General features: G+C 41.7%; 1 protein-coding gene across 2 annotated transcripts in view; it reads right to left on the minus strand.

The window, feature by feature from the left end:
• Window positions 1-21,006, minus strand: part of Dnajc5b (DnaJ heat shock protein family (Hsp40) member C5 beta) — a 121,558-nt gene that overhangs the window by 84,602 nt on the left and 15,950 nt on the right. Inside the window, exon 1 of one of the 2 annotated variants that reach the window (XM_008850260.1) lies at window positions 1,948-2,059. The exons of the other annotated variant lie outside the window; for it this stretch is intronic. The gene's annotated coding sequence lies outside the window, so the exon portion shown is untranslated. Of the gene's footprint in view, window positions 1-1,947; window positions 2,060-21,006 lie in introns of those variants that run through there. 2 annotated transcript variants of the gene reach the window in all.

A 21,006-nucleotide genomic window follows, 5' to 3' on the forward strand; every position in this document is an offset into this window, starting at 1 on the left:
CAACTCCTGGTTCTTATTGCCGACCCCTGCTGACTGGTGGATGAGGAAGAGGGTGTGTTGTATTTGGCACTGGGTATCATTTTGCCAGGCATACTAGGTAAGTTTTCAAGAAAGCACCCTAGTCATTAGCATTCACATGTTTCACAAGGGGACTCCAAGGTTCCTAGAGATTATAGTACCCAGATCCCAATCCAGTATCCTTTTCTCCTGTAAAAAAAAAAAAAAAAAAAAAGCGGGCTAGAGGTCTGGGAATGTCTTCAGCAAAATCTGTGATTTTTTTTTTAAACCCCCAAGGGTACCGCTTTCAAAATTGTTATTGGTGTGGAACAGGGAGATCGGGTCTCTGCCTAAGCCCTTCCTAGGAACAGTCCTAGAAAAACCATCCCAGGATTTCAGCTTCCCTGCCTGACTCATGCTTTTCCACATTCCTCTTCCCAATAGAAAAAAAGGAAGGCAGATCCTAGTACTCAGTTTCATATATGGAAATCTACATTCAGGAAGGCATAGAATCCTTAAGTTTGTGCGTTTTTTTTTCAAATCATCATTTCCTTTATAAATCTGTGTTATAATTTCTTCTTGCTGTGTGAAATCCAGTAGCTGACTATTGCTTTATGGTATAAATTGATCAATACTCACAGAGAGTGATACATAGTTTGTTGTGTTTTGTGCCTTCTTTGTCCTGTGCCCAAACTATTTCTCTCTAAACATGCAATATCCCTCAATTAAGGTACTTTTTAAAAAGTGCTGGCTTGCATTATATTGGAACATTAAAAAAATTATTCAGTAGTTGGCCAATGTGGTTAGTACTTGGCTGATTATAGAGACTGAAACATAAAGGAAGACAGCAAATTTTCTTTGTGCATAAGCAGCAACATTGTGTCTCCTTCCTGAGCTAGAAAGCAGACTCTTCATATGTTATTGATTTATATGACATTTCATTTCAGAGTAATATATAGAAACCCTATAAAGCATAAAAATGAAGATATTATGTTCCAAGGATACTAAACAGTAGTCAAAATACCTATAAAATTCTATTCTTCCTAAACAATTTTAAATAATGGGCCCATAACATGATTTGGTCCCTCATATAAATTCAATTTTAATGAATTCTTTTTCTGTAGTCTTTTGAGTTCTAATATTCTTATGCAAAATTCAGGTCCTTTTATTTATTTATAATCCCTCATCTACAAGCCATTGAGTGGCTTCATCAAGTAATTTAAGTTTGATCATCCAGTACATGATACCTAATCTTAATGAACTTAAAGTTACTTTCTAGCTGCCCTATAATTCCATCAGTATCATAATATCTTAAAGCATTGACTACTATTACCAAACCCAGTGCTTCTCACCTATTTCTGGGTCACAGTTAAAATTGAAAGAAGGTTCAGTATCCTGCTGGAGATGGGCACTGAGTCACAATCAACAAAGATTTTTAAAACTCTAATCCTAGGGGTTCTAAGAGTAGTCTGTTTTCCATGTTGAAATAATATTTTCCTTTCAAAGTGGAAGAAACTTCACCTATATCTATTTTATGTGAATTTTGGAAAATAGAAAAAACAAACTATGCCCTTCTTAGCAAAGTCCTTTCATAACTGAAAAAATAAATGAATGTAAGTGGAGAGATTAGCTCCTGAAACACAGCAAACACCTTTCCAATGACTGTCATTGGGGAAACCAGCATGCCTTACCATTTTCTTAGGACTTTTATGATTCCTCTATTGAATTTAATTTAGTAAAGCAAAATCTTAACAATCTAAATAACATATTTTAAAGCTAAGTACAGATCCAAAATGTTAGTCCCATGTTTTAAAGTAATCATTCTCCCCAGCATGGTCATTTATTTAGTCTTTGAAAATACATGCCTCTTAGTTGCACTAGTATTTATATAAACAGCAACCTGAGGATGGAGGCAGTTAATACAGAAATGTTTCAAATAACCCACAATACCTGTTCCTATGACTCCAATTCTGCCCTCAAACAGGAACAACTGTTTTCAACAGGTCTGGAAATAGATGTGCAAAGAAACAGAAGACGGCCAGCAAAGGAGCTCTTCCATACCTGTTCCACTACTCCAAAGCTAAGGGCTGCTCCTTTCCATCATTCCAGTGTGGGGTTAAGCAGGTCAATGGGGTCGGGTTACTTTTCATTTGTTACTCTATCAGCCAACTGGTTATCCCTCTGGAAAACATAACAAAGGCAGGATGAAACATGCATGACCATACAGTGTGCTATTACAGTACATCCAGTGGCACTAAAGTATGTGCAGCATCCAGCTTTCACTCTTTGTCAGCTGGTGCTCAGCTCAGTCAACTCTACCATGGAACTGCCCTGTGTTTCCAGCAGGACTTAACATGAAGAAACCACGCTGCTCTCCTCACCTGCAGAGTGGGTTCTTTCAAATGTTATTATCTTTTTGTTCTAAGGCTAGTACTAATCAGTTGAGTTAAATTACTGGAACATTAATAAAAAGGGAAGTTTTGTGGTTTACTATGTTACCACAACTGCTTGCATAGCTTCCAGTGACCCTAGCTTTTGTCAAGAGGCACAGAGTTCACTATAGTTTAAATAATTTGAAACTATCATATAAAGTCATGTGAGAAAACACATCCTATGATGGCTAGTAAGAGCCACTGGTGACTAGTAAAAGTCTTAGATGAAATACACACTGCTCCTGGATTTGACTCCTGAGGTTAAAAGTGGGGTTTGGGTGCTACTTATCACAACAGGGAATAAAGCCTAAGACTATTTTTTTTTCATTTATCAGAAAAAAAGGATTATTTTTGTATACTCATTACAGAACACTTTCCCCTCTAGAGGGCATTTGGGTTCTTTTAGATGCCAAAGAATAAGACTCACATATCTTGATTTCAGGCCAGAATTTGGGAAGCAGCATTTCACACAGAGAAATGGATGGAAAGAAGGGGTTGTAGGGGTAGGGGTGTAAACCTAAAGAGATTTAAGAGCCAACTATTCAAGTTCCAGTATCCCTCTGGCTTACAGACAGTGACCTTTAAAGAAATGAAAATAGTTGTGGCAGGGGCTAGAGAGATGGCTCAGTGGTTAAGAACACTGGCTGTTCTTGCAAAAACCCAGGTTCAAATCCCAGCACCCACATGGCAGCTAACAACTGTCTGTAACTCCAGTTCCAGGGGATCCAATAGCCTCTTCTGTCCTCCACAGGCATTGCACAACACAGGTGCACTTACCTACATGCAGGCAATATATGCATACACATAAAATAAAAATAAAATATTTTTTTAAAAAGAAAATAGTTGTGGTATTAATATCATGAGAGTACAGACAGCTTAAAAAATATAGCATATGTCCCAAATTCATTTCAATAACAAATGTTTTAGAAAAAATCATTATTTTGCACTGTTACTCTTCTTAAGTCACTAATATTTTAGTAGTGCATAAATCATTAGCTTTAAAAACACACTATAGAGTGAAATGGAACTTCAGCTATGTTTAAAAGAGAAAGCAGCAAATCAAAATCACTTTAAGATTTCATCTTAACCCCATGCAGACTGGATAAGATCAAGAGAACAAATGACACCAAATGCTGGTGAGGGTGCCAACAAAGGGAACCCCTCACTCACTGCTGGAGGGATTGCAAACTGGTGCAACCACTGTAGAAAGCAGAGTGGAGAGCTCTTACAAAAACTAAAAATAAATCTACCATACGATCTGATTATACAACTCCTTGGCACATACCCGAAGGACTCACCCTACTACAGAAATACTTGTGCATCCATGGTTTTGTTTTGTTTTGTTTTTTCTGTTCTTTTCACAATATCTAAAAAAATGAAAACAACCTAAATGTCCCTCAGTTGATGAATGAATAATGAAAATGTGGTACATTTATAAAATAGAATTCTACTCAGTGGTAAAGAAAAACAAAACCATGATATTTAAAGGTAAATGGTTGGAATTAGAAACTGTTATGCTAAGTGAAGTAACACAGACTCAGAAAAACAAGTAATGTATGTTCTCTCTCATTGGTGAATCTTAGCTCCAAATACTTATATGTGAGTATATATCCTGATGTAACCACAGGAGTCAGGAAAATGGAAAGGAACATGTGGGTAGAGGGAAGAAGGGTAAAGGGGTAGTAGGAGACAAGTACTATTGGAGTGAAAGGGGAAAATGAGGGTAATTTAACTTGTGAAGGGGGAAAGGAGGGTTATATAAGGAATCATGGGGGTATAGGGGAAGAAGGAGCTCTAGAGAGGGGGATAGTAGTAGACAGGTATTATTAAGGAGCAAATGGAGGTGCTTTGACTGGGGAGGGAGGAGAAAGGGTGAGAGAGAGAGAGAGAAAGAGAGAGAGAGAGAAGAAATAACACTTCAGTGGAAAAAAACAGAGGGAAATGTATTAGTTCAAAAGCCTACAGAAAACATGTATGTGTGTATGTGTGTGTGTGTGTGTGTGTGTGTGTGTGTGTGTACGCACTCACATGTATATAGCTGAGGGCTTTATAACAGAAACACGGCACCAAAGAGGAGAAACCTCCCTTTGTGTTGTTGGTCAGGCAGTCTAAGAGACTCCCAAAATAATAGATGCGTTGCCTCCCAGAACTTCAAGACTCTATTGCTGAAGACAGGACATATTTGGACACAGGACTTGAAGCAATGGGGCTGGAACTGACCTGGAAGCCTCCTCCCTGAAGACTAGATATCATAGTAACAAAAGATACTATGTAAGCTGTTAAGGTAGAAAACCAACCCAGCTGTAAACCCTAATAACACAACAATGACTGGTGCAGCAAACTATTAGTGCAGTAACGGCACTTTTATCTTGGGGGCAATCCGCAGCTATCTAATTGAACTTAAAGCCTGATCAATTGGAGGGAACTCACGTATGGTACTGTAAAGATAGCCAACTACACAAGACTGGAGAGGTCATAGATAAATGTAATTTCTTACTGTATGCTAATCCTTATATTCGCAGATAAGTTTACCTGTCACGACTCATCAAAGAAGCTTCTTTTTCAACAGATGGAGACTATAACAGAGTTGCACAACTGGTCAAATATAGAGAATAAGTATCTGTGAGATTTCCAACTCTACCTGACACATCTACAATGCAACCTAGGGCTCAGGGAACACAGTGGAACAACAGGCCAAAATGCAGAGAATAAGAGACTGCAGAGTGTGTGTCCCTGGATAGGACTTCTATATTAAACCTCACCCACCCATGGCTTGGGGATCATTGTGGAAGAGGGGACAGAAAGACTGTAAGAGCCAGAGGTTGGGGTGAATCACAAGGAAACAGAGTTTTCCAGACAACTAGGAACTTGCTCATATGAACTTATAGCAATGGTGACAGCATCCACAAGACCCATGCAAACTCAAACCAGACCAAAAAACAAAACAAAACAGAACAAAACAAAAAAACAGCATACAAGTAGGGAAATGGGTAAAAATCCCAAACCTTAGCTGAGGAACTATTGGCAACTGCTGGGTGAGGGATAGTTGGTTTTCTTAAAGGGAGTGATACTAGATAGGTTGACCAGGCTCCAATGGATGAAGTCACACCCTCATACCAAGGGATATCTGTGGATACAAACTTGACTTGATGGGCCTTAAGACAGAATGCATGAAATTTGGGGTGGGGGCTCTGGGAGTGCAGATAGGGGAGGGGGAGTCAAAACATGATCAAGATGTATGAAATGCCACAAAAATTCAATAAAAATAGACAAAGAAAAAAGAAAATAGTTCTTATTTACGTGTTCTTTCATGTGAGTCCTCTGTTGGATCCAGGCATGTAACAGAGTGCTAGAAAAATCCCGATAGACAAAAGCAAACACAGACCTGGTGTTTTAAGTCCTAGAGAAACAGACTCCCAGAAGAGTCAGAGTAATTGAAGGTCATTCAAGGACGTACAAAGGTGATATTTTGGAGAGATGCTTCAACATCATCTAAAGCAGCAGACAGAAGATTTGGCAAAGCTTCCCTGAATAAAAACAATCAAGTAAGATCAGAAAAGAACCACACAATTGGATTGCTGGTAGAGGCACATGTACCAGGCAGGTGGTTAAGAATGTGGAAAGCCCTAGGTGCTTATACTGGAGAAGTAAAGGGGGCATTCTCAAAAGCATGCTCATACATGAGATGTTATTACATGCCTACACATAGGTAGCTTCTGAAGACACATCACCGAAAGATATATCCAGAGATCAGTGCAATCAGTCACCTTCCATTTAGCTAGGTGAAACATTCTAAAAGGGACGTTTCAGATGTTAGTAAAGGGGACTACCTGATGGACAGCACATAAAGATTCTTTGCTATAAAAGGCACTAAATGTAAAGGTATTGTGAAGTAAATAGCTCTCATTCTTAAAAAGTGACTGTAGAAAAGCCCCCAAACTAATGAAAGGGCCTTTTCTGAGGTGGAACGTGGGAGTGAGAGCCATGTCGGTGGTGGGAAGGGGATGAAATGCTCGTTATGGTTTGAATCCAAAATGTCCCATTGGCGTATGCATTGATACTTTGTCCCCAGCTGGTAGCACTGTTTGGGAGACTCTGGAAACTTCAGGAGGTAGGGCCCAAATGGTAGAAGCAGGTCACTATAGACAAGTCTCTAAAGTTTATACCTGATCCCTGGTTTCTACCCTGCTCTGCTTCTGGGTCTGCTATGATGTGAGCAGACTGTTACCCTCTGCTCCTTCTACAGATTGAGCTGCTGTGCCTCACCTTCCCCACCAGGATGAACTGAAACCCTCTGAAACCATGAGTCAAAATAATTCATGCCTCAAGTAGCTTTTGTTAGGTATTTTAGTCACAGTGATTCAAAAATAACAAATACACTAATCTTCCTATGTAGTCTACTGGTGGGTTTTCACTGTTCCCTTAGAGGCTTATCAGGACCTTTTACATACCTCCCTCAATTACAACATATGGTTAGGGTTATTATAAGAAGTAATTAGCATATTAGCACATAATCTGCAGTGGCACCAGATGAGCACTTGGCTACCAACCAAAATAGTCTAATGTATGGGCACTGGGGTACATGCTCTTTCATTTAAATTTCGTGTTTCATGGAGGCTAGAGAGATGGCTCAGTGGTTAAGAGCACTGACTGCTCTTGTAGAAGACCCCGAGTTCGATTCCCAGTACCCACATGGCAGCTAAAACCGCCCTTAACTCCAGTTCCAGGGGAATCTGACACCCTCTTCTGACCTCCGCGGCATTGTACTTCACTAGTGCACTCACACACATGCAGGCAATACACTTGTACACATAAAATGAAAATAATAAAATATTTTAAAAAATAATTTCTTATCTCAGAAGGCTCAACTACTACTCATGTTGAACATGGGTGTTCAATGGCATACCGCTCCAACAAACAAATCTTTATCTAAAGGCTTCCCAGCACCATGAATAAAGGCATTGTTGTTATCACTGCTGTGATTTTTATTACCCCTTAATATCATTGTTATGGTTTGAATATGATACCCCCCCCATCTCCTGTGTTGAACCTATGGTCCCCTTATTATTTTGGAAGGTGGTAGAAACTTGAGGAGATGTGGCCTCACTGGACATAGGTCACTGGGACATATCTTTGAAGGTTATGCATGGTCCCCTCCCTTGCTTCCTGTCCACCATGAGGTAAACAGCTTCCTCCTCCATAGGTTTCTATATCCATGATGTTCTGCCCAAGTACATGGGATCAGGCAACCATGGAGTAAAAACCCCTGAGATCCTGAACCAAAATAAAATTTTTCCTTTTTAAGTTCTTCTGTTGGGTATTTTGTCACAGAGATGAAAAGTCTGACTAATGGCAATTGTTTGTTATTACTGTTATAACATATGGACTCATGATGCTTTCATTGTTGTTTAGCTGGTTTACTTTGAAGTTCTGTTTTTGTTTGCAATGCTGGGATGGAGACTGGGGCTTCAAACATGCCAGGCAAATACTTTACCAATGAGTTACATCCCCAGCCTCATGCCATCAACTTTCAAAGCATTAAATAAAAATGCTCAAATTTCATTGTGTTAGAAGAGTTTAGGAAAGAAAAATACAGGTCATTTCTTTGATTATATGAACCAAAGGGGCCATCAGCTACCACCTGACTAGTATCTCGGACATAACTACAAAACTAATCTGGCAATTCTGTAAAATTGAGTGCTGTACATTACAGGAGAGCAAACAGGTTGATTCATAGTATGCTTTATAATTTTTCAAAGTTACAAGGAGCCTGAAAGTTGTTTGGCAAATCTATAAATATGCAGAAAGCATAGAATTATAGAAGGCTGATGGGAAGAATGAGAGCAGACCTCTAAAGAATCTCTTGGAGAGATTTTAAGAATTTTGATGCTTGGGACCAACCACATTAACCCAAAGTGAAATCTTGCAGAGTGTGTTTGGGCTTGGACACTTTTGGGCTCCCCAGGTGGTTCTAACGAGCGGCTTGATTGAGAGCTGCTGTTGATCCCACATGAGAGAGAGCAGACACAGAGAGCTCTTCAGTTAAATAATGTGGAAGACACCTGCTGGCCAGCTGTTCTCTGGAGAAATTTTCCACTACTTGGGTTTCCTAAGAAAACATTTGCTGAAGATGATGGGATCCGTGCACTCAAACACAAAATAAAATTTGATTTCACATAATTTAACTCATGCATGAGTACCTGAAAAATAACATTCTGGTTTCTTAGATTTTCAGCAAGTCACCCTCATTAAGTGTGTATCTCTTCTACAAAACTGTAATAGCTCATGGACTCTATCTCTGAGGCCTTTTCTAAAACGTTGTCTACAATGTATGCGTGAATAACTGTACTAGGAACTTTAATGACCCATTGCTTTCTAGAAGTTAGTGTGGCCCCTGGATAAGAAGTTACTTACTCCTTTCTACCCCAAATCAGAGCCTAGTCCACTGCAAGTGCTTTAAGAATTTGAATATGGGTTCACATGTGCAACCACCCTGTGGTGTTCAGGCAACATAGCTTCCTTGTATTCATCTACCATCTCTGGCTTCTACAACCTTTCCACCGCTTCTGCAATGGTTACTGAGCCTTCTGAGGAGAATGTATGATATAAGTGTCCCATTTACATCTGAGCAGTCCGAGGTCTCTTATTTTCTGGTCTCATTGATTATTTGTGGATCTCTGTGTTAAACATCATTTGCTGCAAGAAAAATTTTCTCTAGTGAGAGTGAGAGTTATGTCTATGGATACAACAATAAGACACTGTGAGTCAGTGTAATATTTTGCCTATTTAGCAGAATGATAGTAGTAGGTTCTCCTCTGTGGCCTATGATTTGTCTAGGCACAAACTCTTCCCCTGATAACAATGTCAGGTATGGAATCCCTGTTGTGAAGCAGGCCTTAAATTCAATTAGAAGGTGACTGATTACTCCCATAATATTTGTATTACTGTTGCGCCATTGGGCATATTCACATATATGCTTCCAATAGCATGCACAAGACTTGTGCAAACCCAAACCAGACAGGAGCCCAACATGGATGGAAGAGATGGGCAGGAAGCCCCAGCCCTACTGAGAAGCTATTGGCTATTGATGGATGCCGTGAGAGGGAGAGCCAATTCTCCTTACTGGTGTAATGCCTGGTAGGTTGATCAGACTTCAGAGCATGAGCCCACACCCAGGAACACTGGGAGACACAGATTAGAATCGATAGGTCTCTGCAAAACAAAAACAAGAAAGAAAAAAGAAAGAAGGAAAGAAATAGATAATATTGGAGGACACTAAATTGGGGAGGGGTATTGGGGAAGGACTGGAGATGGATGTGAGGGTCTGAATGTGATCAAAATACATTGTGTGAAAACTTGGAATAGAATCTGAGGGGCTAGAAAGATTGCTCAGTGGTTAAGAGCATTGGCTGCTCTTGCAGAAGACCCGGGTTCAATTCCCAGCACCTATATGGTGGCCAACAACCATCTGTAACTCCAGTTCCAGGGGGTCTGATACCCTCTTCTGGTGTCTGTAGGTACTGCATGACACAGTTGCACTCACATACATGCAGGCATAACATCCATATACATAAAATAAAAATAGACAAAAAAAATTTTTTAATGAAAAAGAATTTGAATATCCTATTCTGATGGATTTCATCCAGAGCCTATAATTCATCACTAGGTTGAATAAATTATACAACAAATGGAAATTATTCCCTTGTTATCATGTAATGCAAATAACTTATCCCAGTGCTGGAAACCCATATACTCCCTGTTAAGGTCCACTGTGTGGTCACTGTCCCCAGACATTTCCCAGTGCAAGCCTATCCACTGAGGTCTAGTCAGGCTATCTAGAGTCCCTGGTTTTAGGAAGATCAGCTCTTCTTCACCTAGAAGCAATCAGTTGCCAGTATTTCTTCAGCTAAGATTGGGGTCTGCTATTCATTTTCCCAGTTCTGTGCTGGGTTTTTATCTGCCTGAGTTTGCATGGGACTTGTGTATGCTGACACCATTGCCATAGAATCATATGAGCAAGTTCTCAGGAGCTTATAGGACGGTTTCCATATGGTCATGCACCTCCTCCCTGGCTCTTACAATTTTTCCATCCCTTCTTCCAAGATGGTCCCTGAGCCTTGAGTGGGTGAAGTTTAATAAAGGAATCCTGTCCAAGGACTAGCATTCAGCAGACTCTTGATATCTATGCTTTGACCATTTATGACCTTTTGTGTTCCTGGTCCTCCACTTCATGAGGGAGCTTCATTAATGACAACTGAGAGATTCTTTAGCATCCTCTTCTTTACCCTGTCCTATGTTCCATGAGCCTTAGGTGTAGAGGTTACATTATATATGTGTCACTTAGGCCTGGGCAATTCATAAACAATGTCCGTGTGTGACCAATTGTGGTACCTGGTAATCGCCTCCAACTGGTGCAAACTGAGCTTCTTTGATGAGTGGTGATTGGGATATTTGTCTGTAAATATAAGAATAGATATTTTTCATATAGGAAGAAATCACATTAGTCTAAGGATGTGACAGTCTTGGGGGTTTTCTAAGATCTATGACTACTCCAGCCATGTGTATTTGGTTATTTTTACAGTACCACACTTGAGTTTCCTCCCATTGAATGGGCTTTTGGTCCAATTAGGTAGATTGCCCCTGAGATAAAAGTGCCACTGCTTCACTAATGACATATGCTGTGCTGGCCATTGATGTGGTTATTTGGTCTTGAAGCTGGTGTTAGACCATCGATTGATGTTTTCCCTTGGCGCCTCCATAGCCCTCTCCACAGCTATGAGAGCTAGCCGTCGGTGGAAGTGGTTGCAGGTCAGTTGCAGCTCTATCGCTCCAAATCCTGTGTCCAAAGTATGTTCTGTCTTCAGCAGTACAGTCTTACCTTCAAGTTCTGGGAGTCCACCAAGAGCTGTAGCAATAGCCTGAGTAATTTTAGGAAATTCTCTCTCTCTCTCTCTCTCTCTCTCTCTCTCTCTCTCTCTCTGTGTGTGTGTGTGTGTGTGTGTGTACCTGAAGAGATGAGAGGCGTAAGAATCCCCTGAGCTGGAGATATAGGTAGTTGTGAGCTGTCCAATGTGGGTACTGGGAACCAAACTCAGATCCTCTGCAAGAGTGGTATGTACTCTTAAGCACTCAGCCATCTCCAACCCAACAATTTATTTTTAAAGCTGTCTTGTGTCAATAGATCACTATTTTACTGGCATCATAGTCCTCTTGACAAAGACTCTCCTTGACTGAACTAAGCCAAGCTTTTCCCTTCAGAGCTCTACCTTGGTGTCTCTCTGTGTCTGGCCTGCATCACATAGTAGTAGAATGAGTCATTCTAACTCAGTTTATTTTTATTTTTATTATATTTGTTTACTTCATTGTCGGGGAGGGGAAGTGGGCATGCATGTGCCATGGTGTGCATGTGAAGGTTAGAGGATAACTTGGGGGAATCAATTCTCTCCTTCCACTGTGGGTTCTGGGGACTGGGCTCAGGTTATGAGGCTTGGCAGCAGGTGCCTTTACCCACTGAGCCATCTTACTGGTACCTATGTCAGCTTAGAGAGACGCTATCATGTCAATCTCTGATAGTCGTCAATATCTTATCAAATTCCTCAAGCCCCAACACTTGGTTCCAAATCACCCTGAGCTACTTTCACTAAGAATCCTGAGGTCTATTTCACCAGAATCCTGCCCATCCCTGATGTCTCCTTCTTAGTAATTTTTTTCTGCTGATGCCAACACTGCTCCTGGACTATGAATCTCAACTGGCTTGCACTGGACTGAGAATGGAACCCAGTTCCATTCCTCTATTCTCCATTACAACAGTTTCTGAGTAAAGCATGTTTATACTTCTTTTATTTAAAATACTTTAGTATTTTTATTTTATGTGTGTTTTGCCTGCAGGAATGTAAGTGTGCCCATGTTGTGCAATGCCCACAGAGGTCAGAAGAGGGCATCGGATCCCCTGGAACTGGAGTTTCAGATGGTTATCAGCCATGTGGGTGCTGGGAATCAAACCCAGGTCCTCTGCAAGAGCAGCCAGTACTCTTAACCACTGAGCTGTCTCTCCAGCCCCTATACTTCTTTTAAAAAGAAAGTATTCATTGAGCGATTTTATATTATCATTTTATAAAGACTAAGATGAGGTGGTTAAGTGAATTATCCAAAATTGCCAGGTAGGAACAGCAGGCCCCAGCTTTGAAACCGAGCTGGCTGGCTCTGTGAATGAAGTTCTAACTCACTGCAGAGCTTTGCCTTAAGGTCTTATAATTCCAGGGAACTTCAGTAGCTATATTTCTTTGCTTAGCAATTTGCAGCTGAATTGAGTTATGTGTATTGAGTATGTGAGTTAAAGTTCAAGAAAGAAATGAAGCAATAAATTTAAACAAGGAACTACAAAGAAGCTCATTCACTAATAAGGTGCACCTTGCAGTCTAGTGTCAAGGACAATATCTATTTGGTTAAGTAAATCTCTAATCTGAGAACTATGTTACTGAGAAAATATTGACCAAGTCTTGTCTCTTACTAGGAAATGTAATATGTATTTCACATGTGTGAAATTTAAACACCTTGTTGCTTACTTAGGATAAGCAATTGCTGTAATAAACCAAAGGGGCTTGAACCCAACAGATGTGTTTATTTGATAGACTATCTGTAAACAGAACCTTGATCAGTGACTTCATAGCCGATCAGATTGTGCAAGATGTCTCTTATATTAGTCAACTAAAAGGACTGAAGACAAGGAAATACTCCCTGCTCAGGGCAAAGTCTCTCTTTAATAGGGTTTCAATTATAGAGATAGTTCTGCAAATCCTCAGCTGAATGTGGTCAAGCAGCCTATGAAGGGAAGAGTACACAGAAACCAAGGTATGGCACTTTGTGGTGGTGGTTTATGAGTGGCCTGAAGATTATCTTCACCTTAGCTCGAAATGAGCCCCCTTTCAAATGGAGCCTCAACCCAGGTAAGAGGGAAGAAAATACTAAAGATGAACTGCATTTATGCCACACCTGGCAATTTCCCAAGTGCTTACACAAGTCACATATGCTATGTCCATTTAAGAAAAAGATAACTGCTTAGCTGTGGTCAGGTGACTTCTCCCAAGGATGAACATCAGTATTGAAGAACTAAAAGTTGAAATTGGAATTCAAGTGCTCTGTTAATAATTTTTCCCCAAATCCTTGTTATAAAGAAGCTGAAGTGGACAAGAAAGATGTAAGAGACAAAGAGACTTGTCAGTACATGTGGTCAGGGGCCACCTCCTCATCTCCACAGTCACTGCCCTGGGAAGCGTAGTGGTTCTCTATCTCCTGGCCCCTGCATTAAGCATACCATGGCCTTGCACACATCTCTAGTGTCCTCAGTAGATCTTTGCAGTAATACATTTCAATTTGCTCATGGAAGGAACAGCAGTGACTCCATGCTATCATTTACAGTTAAATCCTCTCACTTCATTTTGTTAAAATCAGAGAGAGAGAGAGAGAGAGAGAGAGAGAGAGAGAGAAAGAGAAAGAGAGAGAGAGAGAATAGTCAAGAGCTCACTGAAATTACTGGTACCCTGCAACCTATGGCTGCAGGTTTTTGTCCCACAGAGTTAGGTGGCTTGTGCTGCCTACAATATGGTGCTGCTAAGAGCAATCTTGCTGGATGTCAATGGAAGGTGCCCAAAACTGCATGGTCACAGATGAGCTGCCTCTCTCAGGGGATGAGTGGAAATTCCCCCTTTCAGAATGGACTGAGCAATCATTTTTAGGGTTTTCAACAGTAACACCCACACCCTTGGGTTCTAGACATGCAAGATCAGATGGACTCTAATGCTAGTGACATCTCTTCCTGATGCTTGCCTCAGGCATGGTGCCTCTCCCCTACAAGCTCTTCTTATGGGTCTTAGTTTCCTGGAGGACAGCCTTACAGTTCCTTCCACTAGTCCCTCCCCACCAGTCAAACCACGTGCTCCACCCCCAACCCCCACACTCTACTCCCTTTCTTTTTGGAGACTTCTGAAAGTCTTACAAAGTTTTGGAGATTGTTCCAGAAATGTTGCATGCTCTCCCATTGGTGAATGCTTCCCCACGGCCATAGACATACAGACAAGTCAGCTGCCCCTGTCACAAAAGCCCCATGGATGTTGGGAAACTAAAACAATAATAGTCCCTCGCCCTTTCTCCTGGTGCCTCCTGTTTCATCCATTCTCTCAGGGCCAGGTCTCACTTCCAGATAGTAAGGAGAACAACCAAATCAAATCAGTGTAAAGGATTGGCTTTGAAGGTAAGAAACTGGATCCTTGAACAAGGTAGTTCTTATAGGGGGTGGGCGGTGAATACCAATTGCTTATCTAGGTGATATGGGTGTCTCTCTGCCCAAGACCCCTGCATGTGCACATCCAACCAAAAGCCTCCTTTGTAACTTTCTTTAAAATTTAAGCAAAATAATCCTAGCATGGTGGTGCATGCCTTTAATCCCAGCACTCTGGAAGCAGAGAAATGTGGATCTCTGTGAGTTCAAGGTGCCCTGGTCTACACAGCAAGTTCCAGGTCAGCCGGGGCTACAGGGAGACCCTGCCTCAAAAAATAAAAAAATTAAGCAAGATACTCTAACAAACAGACACAATTTAGTTCTAACAAGACACACACTTGCTATTCAATATGACTGTGTTGCCCTCTGGTGTTCAGAAAGAGAGCAACTGTAAGTGGTAGTTTTCAACCTCAAAATAGTCCTCGCTCCAAATCACCCTTGATTTTCCATATCCCCTGTGACTTTCTGCAGCCAGTATGGTGGCTATCTATATGTATGTTGACTACTTTATAGGACATTCATATCAATTTTTAAATCTGAGTGTGCACACAAGCCAATTTATCTTCTGGGCATCCCTACCCTGAAGTAGCATCAGCTTTGTCCTCCAGCTCTTGCAGATACTCCACCCCACTTTTGGTGTCCCTTCCACCCACAGGCAGGCTCTCATTCTGCTATGACCAGTCCATACTCTGGCCCATACTCTCCAAGGTAACTCTGGCATGCAGCTCTGACTCTTTCCACTCCAGTCATCAGCCTCAGCCTAAGGACCTTCATACTCATGTGTCCCTCCCAGTCATCACCCTCATCCTCCCTATATCCCCTTATCCTACTCTGGTCCCTGATGTCCTTTTCTCTTAGGCCTTATGCTCCAGCCTCACACCTTGCTAAGCATGACCTGTCTTGCCAGCCAGCTCCCTTCTTTGAATGGTATTTATATCTCATTGATATGTCTGAGCCCTCCAAATCTGTCAGCTCTGCCCCTTTCTTCAATCCTTTCCTGTTGAGCCGAGGCTCCCAAATCGTCAATGTAGCCATCTTTTGTCAACACCCCTAACTCTTCACACCACCCCAGCCAACACTTGATTGTATGTCTCCCAGTGGGCAAATGTTACCCACACTGACCCGTGGTCTCTAGTCCTAGGGAGAGCTACCACCCTGCTGGGACCCTAGTGGAGCTTTAATCATTCTCCACCGCTCTCTCCAATTCTCCCTCCTCACTTCCAGCAAAAGGCACTACCTCTTATCATGGGGAAAACAGTGTACTCTACTGTCAGCAAAATATGTTCACAAGGATTCATTTGACCCACACAATAACTGGAACAGGTATACTCAAGCAAGTACTAGTATTCTTATGAGTCAATAAACTAGGCCCAGAGGGGTTTTATATAGACATCAGACAGTTATTAAGAGAACTTGAGTTGGAACAAGTCTCCCAAGTCTGAGAATTCCAGTCAAGTATGAAATGAGTACTCTGTCCTCAGGCACTAGTGTAAACTTGGTAGCCAGGGAACAGTCACTGCCCAGATTTTTTTAATCCACCTCTAGAGGTGCTGCTTCTCAACAATGCCTCTATTGCTGGCAAAGCACCTGGAATTCATTTATTCCTGTTTTAAAAGTAAAAGTTAAATGGCCTTGAAAGCAAGAGTCTTCCCTTCCTTTCTTTTGAAAGTTGTTACTCCCAAGGATTGAGTTTCCTTGTATGCTATTTGTCTGCTATTTCCAGAGACCTTGGCTAAGAATATGACTATCCATTCTCTGCAATCTGGTTCACAGCTTTGGAACCAATACCAGACAGAAAGTCAACCTAACTCTAATGGAAGAACCATTCCACAGAACTGAGACACGTGCATGCAGGCCTCAGAGGGGACCATGTAGAAGAACCCAATGCATAGCACTTACAGATGAGCTCATTTTCTGCAAATACATAATAGAAGTCCAAACCACTTCTGCTGAGAATAGGGGACCCAAATGAGTCATTCAATACAATTCCAGGCAGCTAGGCATCTCAGCGCTTTCCTGGGCCGTCCACTGAAGCATGAAGACCACAGGATCTGCTTCTGTCTATATATATTTCTTTATCCCCATTTTTCTTCCAGTACCTTTGTTTGTGCAGCACCTACAGTGTTATACATGGAAGTGGACATTGGAAACGTTGACCTCCCACATGGGCCTTCCCTCAAATGCTGTCCTGGATGTAGCTTGTCCACACTGGGTGAGTCCAGAAGGATGTCCCTACTCCACAGTCCATCATAGCTGGTATCTGTGAGCTGTGTCAGAAGCCCTGGACTGGAACACTTGGATTTTAACTGTGTGGATTTGGGTAAGGGATTCACTTGTCCCAGTCTCAGAGTCCCTCTCTGAAAAACGAGAGGTTTTCTGTCGTCAAAACTAACTCAGCAGCACTGTGAGACCAATTACAATATCATGATGAAGGGGGCACCAGGATCAACCAAAGAGGGTTAAATGAACACAGGACAGAGGACTCTGTATACAAGATTGACTTAGGGACTTACAGTAAAGCTTGTTACTGGACAATATTTTCTTAAAGCACTGGTGGAAATGGACAATGAGGAGCAGCAGGAACATGTCAGGCAATAAGCAAAGATCAGCTGTGACGGGAAGCCCAGAGGCAGAGAGTGAATCAGCAGGTAGTAGGCAGTAGAATGATTAATTCATGCATTTTTAAGCTGCTTAATAAAAGATTTTGAAGAGGGATGGAACAAGTTTGGACTGGCCCATGGGGACAGTTAAGGCAACACAGGAGAGACATGTCGTGACTCTGAAGACAGTAGTTTGGAAGGGATGCCTCACAATCCCTGCTCGTGGCAGCCCTGTGGCAACCTTAGCATGCTGCCCCTCCCAGGGCAGAGTGGGGTGTTGGGAAGAGCCAGAGTTGTGGTGACCACTGAACAAGGTATCCACGCAAAGTACAAGTATGTGGCTTTCAGTAAACAGTAACTATTGACATTTGTGAATCTCTTCAAAGGCAAAGGAAGACGAAGTCTTTCTTGTAGCTCCAAACTGCTCATACTCTAGCATGTCCAGACTTGTGAAGACAGGACACTGCCTTCTCTGAGCTTCAGACAACAGGGCAACAGATGCTTTCAGCTCTCTTCCAAACCAGAGGGGTCCCCCCAGGGCATGTAGGGAACAGCAGCCATGCTGGTTACAGGTACCCAGCTGAGGCATTTAACTGCACTGGAACCCAAGCTTTGCAATTTACTGGCTATGCTGCTTAGATAAACTTCAGCTTTCTGAATGTTTCCTCATTTCTAAAATATATAAATATTTGGTAAAGCAAACAAATGTTGATCAAATGGGGATTGGATGACTTTCCACACCAATACATCCAATTGGCTCTGTTTCTCTGAGGACTCCTGACTAATATAGTAGGTGGTTTAAAAAAATGTTAAAGGTTTTATGATTATTTTATTTCAAAATCAAGAGAAAATACTGTCTTTTTATAAAAGTATTTGAAATTATTTAAGAAGCAGGGACTGGCCATACTGTTCTGTCCAGTAGGTATGTATATTTGATCTTTTAAAAAATATTTTATTACTTTTATTTTATGTGTGTGAATGTATTGCCTGCATGTAAGTGAGTGCACCTGTGTTGTGCAATACCGTGGAGGTCAGAAGAGGGCTTTGGATTCCCCTAGAACTGGAGTTAAGGACGGTTCATAGCCGCCATGTGAGTTCTGGGAATCAAACCCGGGTCCTCTGCCGGGTCCTCTGCAAGAGCAGTCAGTGCTCTTAATGGCTGAGCCATCTCTCCAGCCCCTATTTGATCTTCTAAAACCAAAACTTATAGCAGAGAGAGAGAGAGAGAGAGAGAGAGAGGAAGAAGATGAGAGGGAGAGGGAGAGAACAAGAGAGAGAGACAGAGACTCTGAAAAAGACATTTTAGATTCTTATTGATAATTTTCTGATTGTGTAGGTCTCTAAAGCTTGAGAATTACAATATTTGTGCTATGGTTTTGTCATTGTTTTACTATGATGAAAACACTTAAATGCAAACCTGGTTGTACTAAAGATGGTGAAGAAAGCACTCTCTGGCTGCCTCTTCCTACCACGTATAGACATGGTGAAGGGATCTTACTAGCATGTACCAAAGAGAACGCCATCACAAGATTTCAGGCAAAGGAAGATGATCTTGAGAAATTTCAAGAAATGGGTAAAGAAAGAGCAGGCCACAAAGAGCAGGAGGATCATGGGAGAAGAAAGGGGGGAGGAGGAGACAGCTCACACTGGCAGGGCTCATCCACACGCCCGCAGGGGCAGGGGCAGTGGTGGCAGAGGAAGGCAAGAGCAAGTCCATCCTGGCTCATCAGTGTGGAGATGTGCTACTTCTTGGGGTTAGGAGAATGACTTAGCATGACTTATAAGGAAAGAATAGGAGAAGAGACCATATGTTCAATTCCTTCAATGTCTAAGTAGGCATGTAGGATGCAGGCCTCCAGATATTACTTATCTTTTCTTGTATAGTCATGACTTTGACATAGAAAGGAAGGTATAGGAAATGAACCCTTGACTCTCAATGATGTTGAAGAACATAGCTGATCTCTTGGTGAGGACTTTGGCTCCCAGACAACAGATACCCAGCAAGGAACACTCCTAAGTCTACAAGGACTATCGGATGGCTAGGAAGGCAGAAGATTAATCTCCCAGTGAAGATTTTCAGCTGAAACCTGAATTGGAGAGGGAAGAGAGGGTCTGTTATAATTTATACTGTGAAGGGTAATAAGAGACAAAGTGCCCAACATTTCTGCAGAAAAAGTAGAAGATGTTAGGAACAATGTAATTGTCCTAGCTATTTTCTGTTACTGTGATTAAACACTGACTAAAAGCAACTTGGAGAGAAAAAGATTTATTTCACCTTACAGTTTACAGTTTATCATGGAGGGAAGCCAGGCCAGGCACTCAGGGTAGGAACCTGGAGGGAGCAACGGAAGTGCAGACTACAGAGGAACATTGCTGCTTACCATGTTGCTTCTTTGGTCTATGCTCAGCCTGCTTTCTTATAACCCAGGACCACCTGCCCAAAGGTGGCACTACCCACAGTTGGGCTGGGCCCTCTCACATCATTCAATAATCAATAAAATACCTCACAGACATGCCCACAGACCAATCTGATAGAGGAAATTCCACAACTAAGGTTCCCTCTTCCCAGGTGTGTCAAGTTGACAACTAAAGCTATCCAACACAACTGACCCTTTGTCAACTTGACACACAAACATAACACTATTAAACCATAACCTTTCCATTTCTTGTCCCTCAATTCTCATGTTAATATTAAAAGTTCCAGTCTTTAAGAAATTCGAACACTTTAAAAGTTCTAAGTATCTTTTAAAAGTCTCTTAACTGTGGGTTCCTATAAAATCCAAACTGTCCTATTTCAAGAAGGAAGAACATGTAACACTTAAGCAAAACCAAAGTCCAGCAATATAGTTCAATATCTGACATCTGGATTCATTCACAAGCTTTTGGGCTCCAAATGGCTTGGGCAGCTCTACTCTGGTTCTACCATCCAAAGCACATACAACTTGTCTCATAGGCTCAGATCAGTTCCATTCCATACCTATTGATGTCCTTGGTGGTTATCTAATGGTCCTGGTATCTCCAATATGCTGGGGTCTCTACTGAACTAAGGCTGCACCTTCACCAATGGCCCCTCCTAGCCTCTGGGTGCAAAGCCTCAGAGTCTCTTCATGACCCCTTCATGATTTCTGAACCACCTGGGAGACTCTTAAACATTGTTAAGTTTGGCTTTCAACTTGAGATGCAGCCTTGCCAACCCCCACCCCCACCCCAGACCACAACTTCTGTGTGCTGATCCTGAGGAAATGCTGTCCAGAATATTTCACCTCAGTGATGCTGATTTCTTGTTGATCACATCTAATTTTTCAGCCCCAGCTAACTAGCATTGACTGTCCTAGTAAAGCAAAGGTTTCACTTCAGTGGTGCTGTCTCTTGTTAATCACAGATGATTCTTCAACCTCAGCTGACCGGAAACCACAAATTCTCAATTCAAAACATCACACAAACAACCCAAATAGAGTCTCTGTTTCCCTCTGCAATTTCATAAGCCAGTCCTCCATTGTCTATGCCACTTTCAACATTCCTATCCTCCAAGTTCTCATAGCAGCTCATTAAGGTCTGAGCACCTAACAGTCTTTCCATCCCAAAGATCTAAATGCTTCCACAATCCTCCCCAAAACCAACATGGTCAAGTCCATCACAGCAATACCACACATTTCTGATACCAATTTCTGACCTAGTTACTTTCTACTGTTGTGATATA

Source organism: Nannospalax galili, unplaced genomic scaffold, assembly GCF_000622305.1.
Source record: "Nannospalax galili isolate Female #2095 unplaced genomic scaffold, S.galili_v1.0 scaffold1005, whole genome shotgun sequence".
In the NCBI taxonomy this organism is placed as follows: domain Eukaryota; kingdom Metazoa; phylum Chordata; class Mammalia; order Rodentia; family Spalacidae; genus Nannospalax; species Nannospalax galili.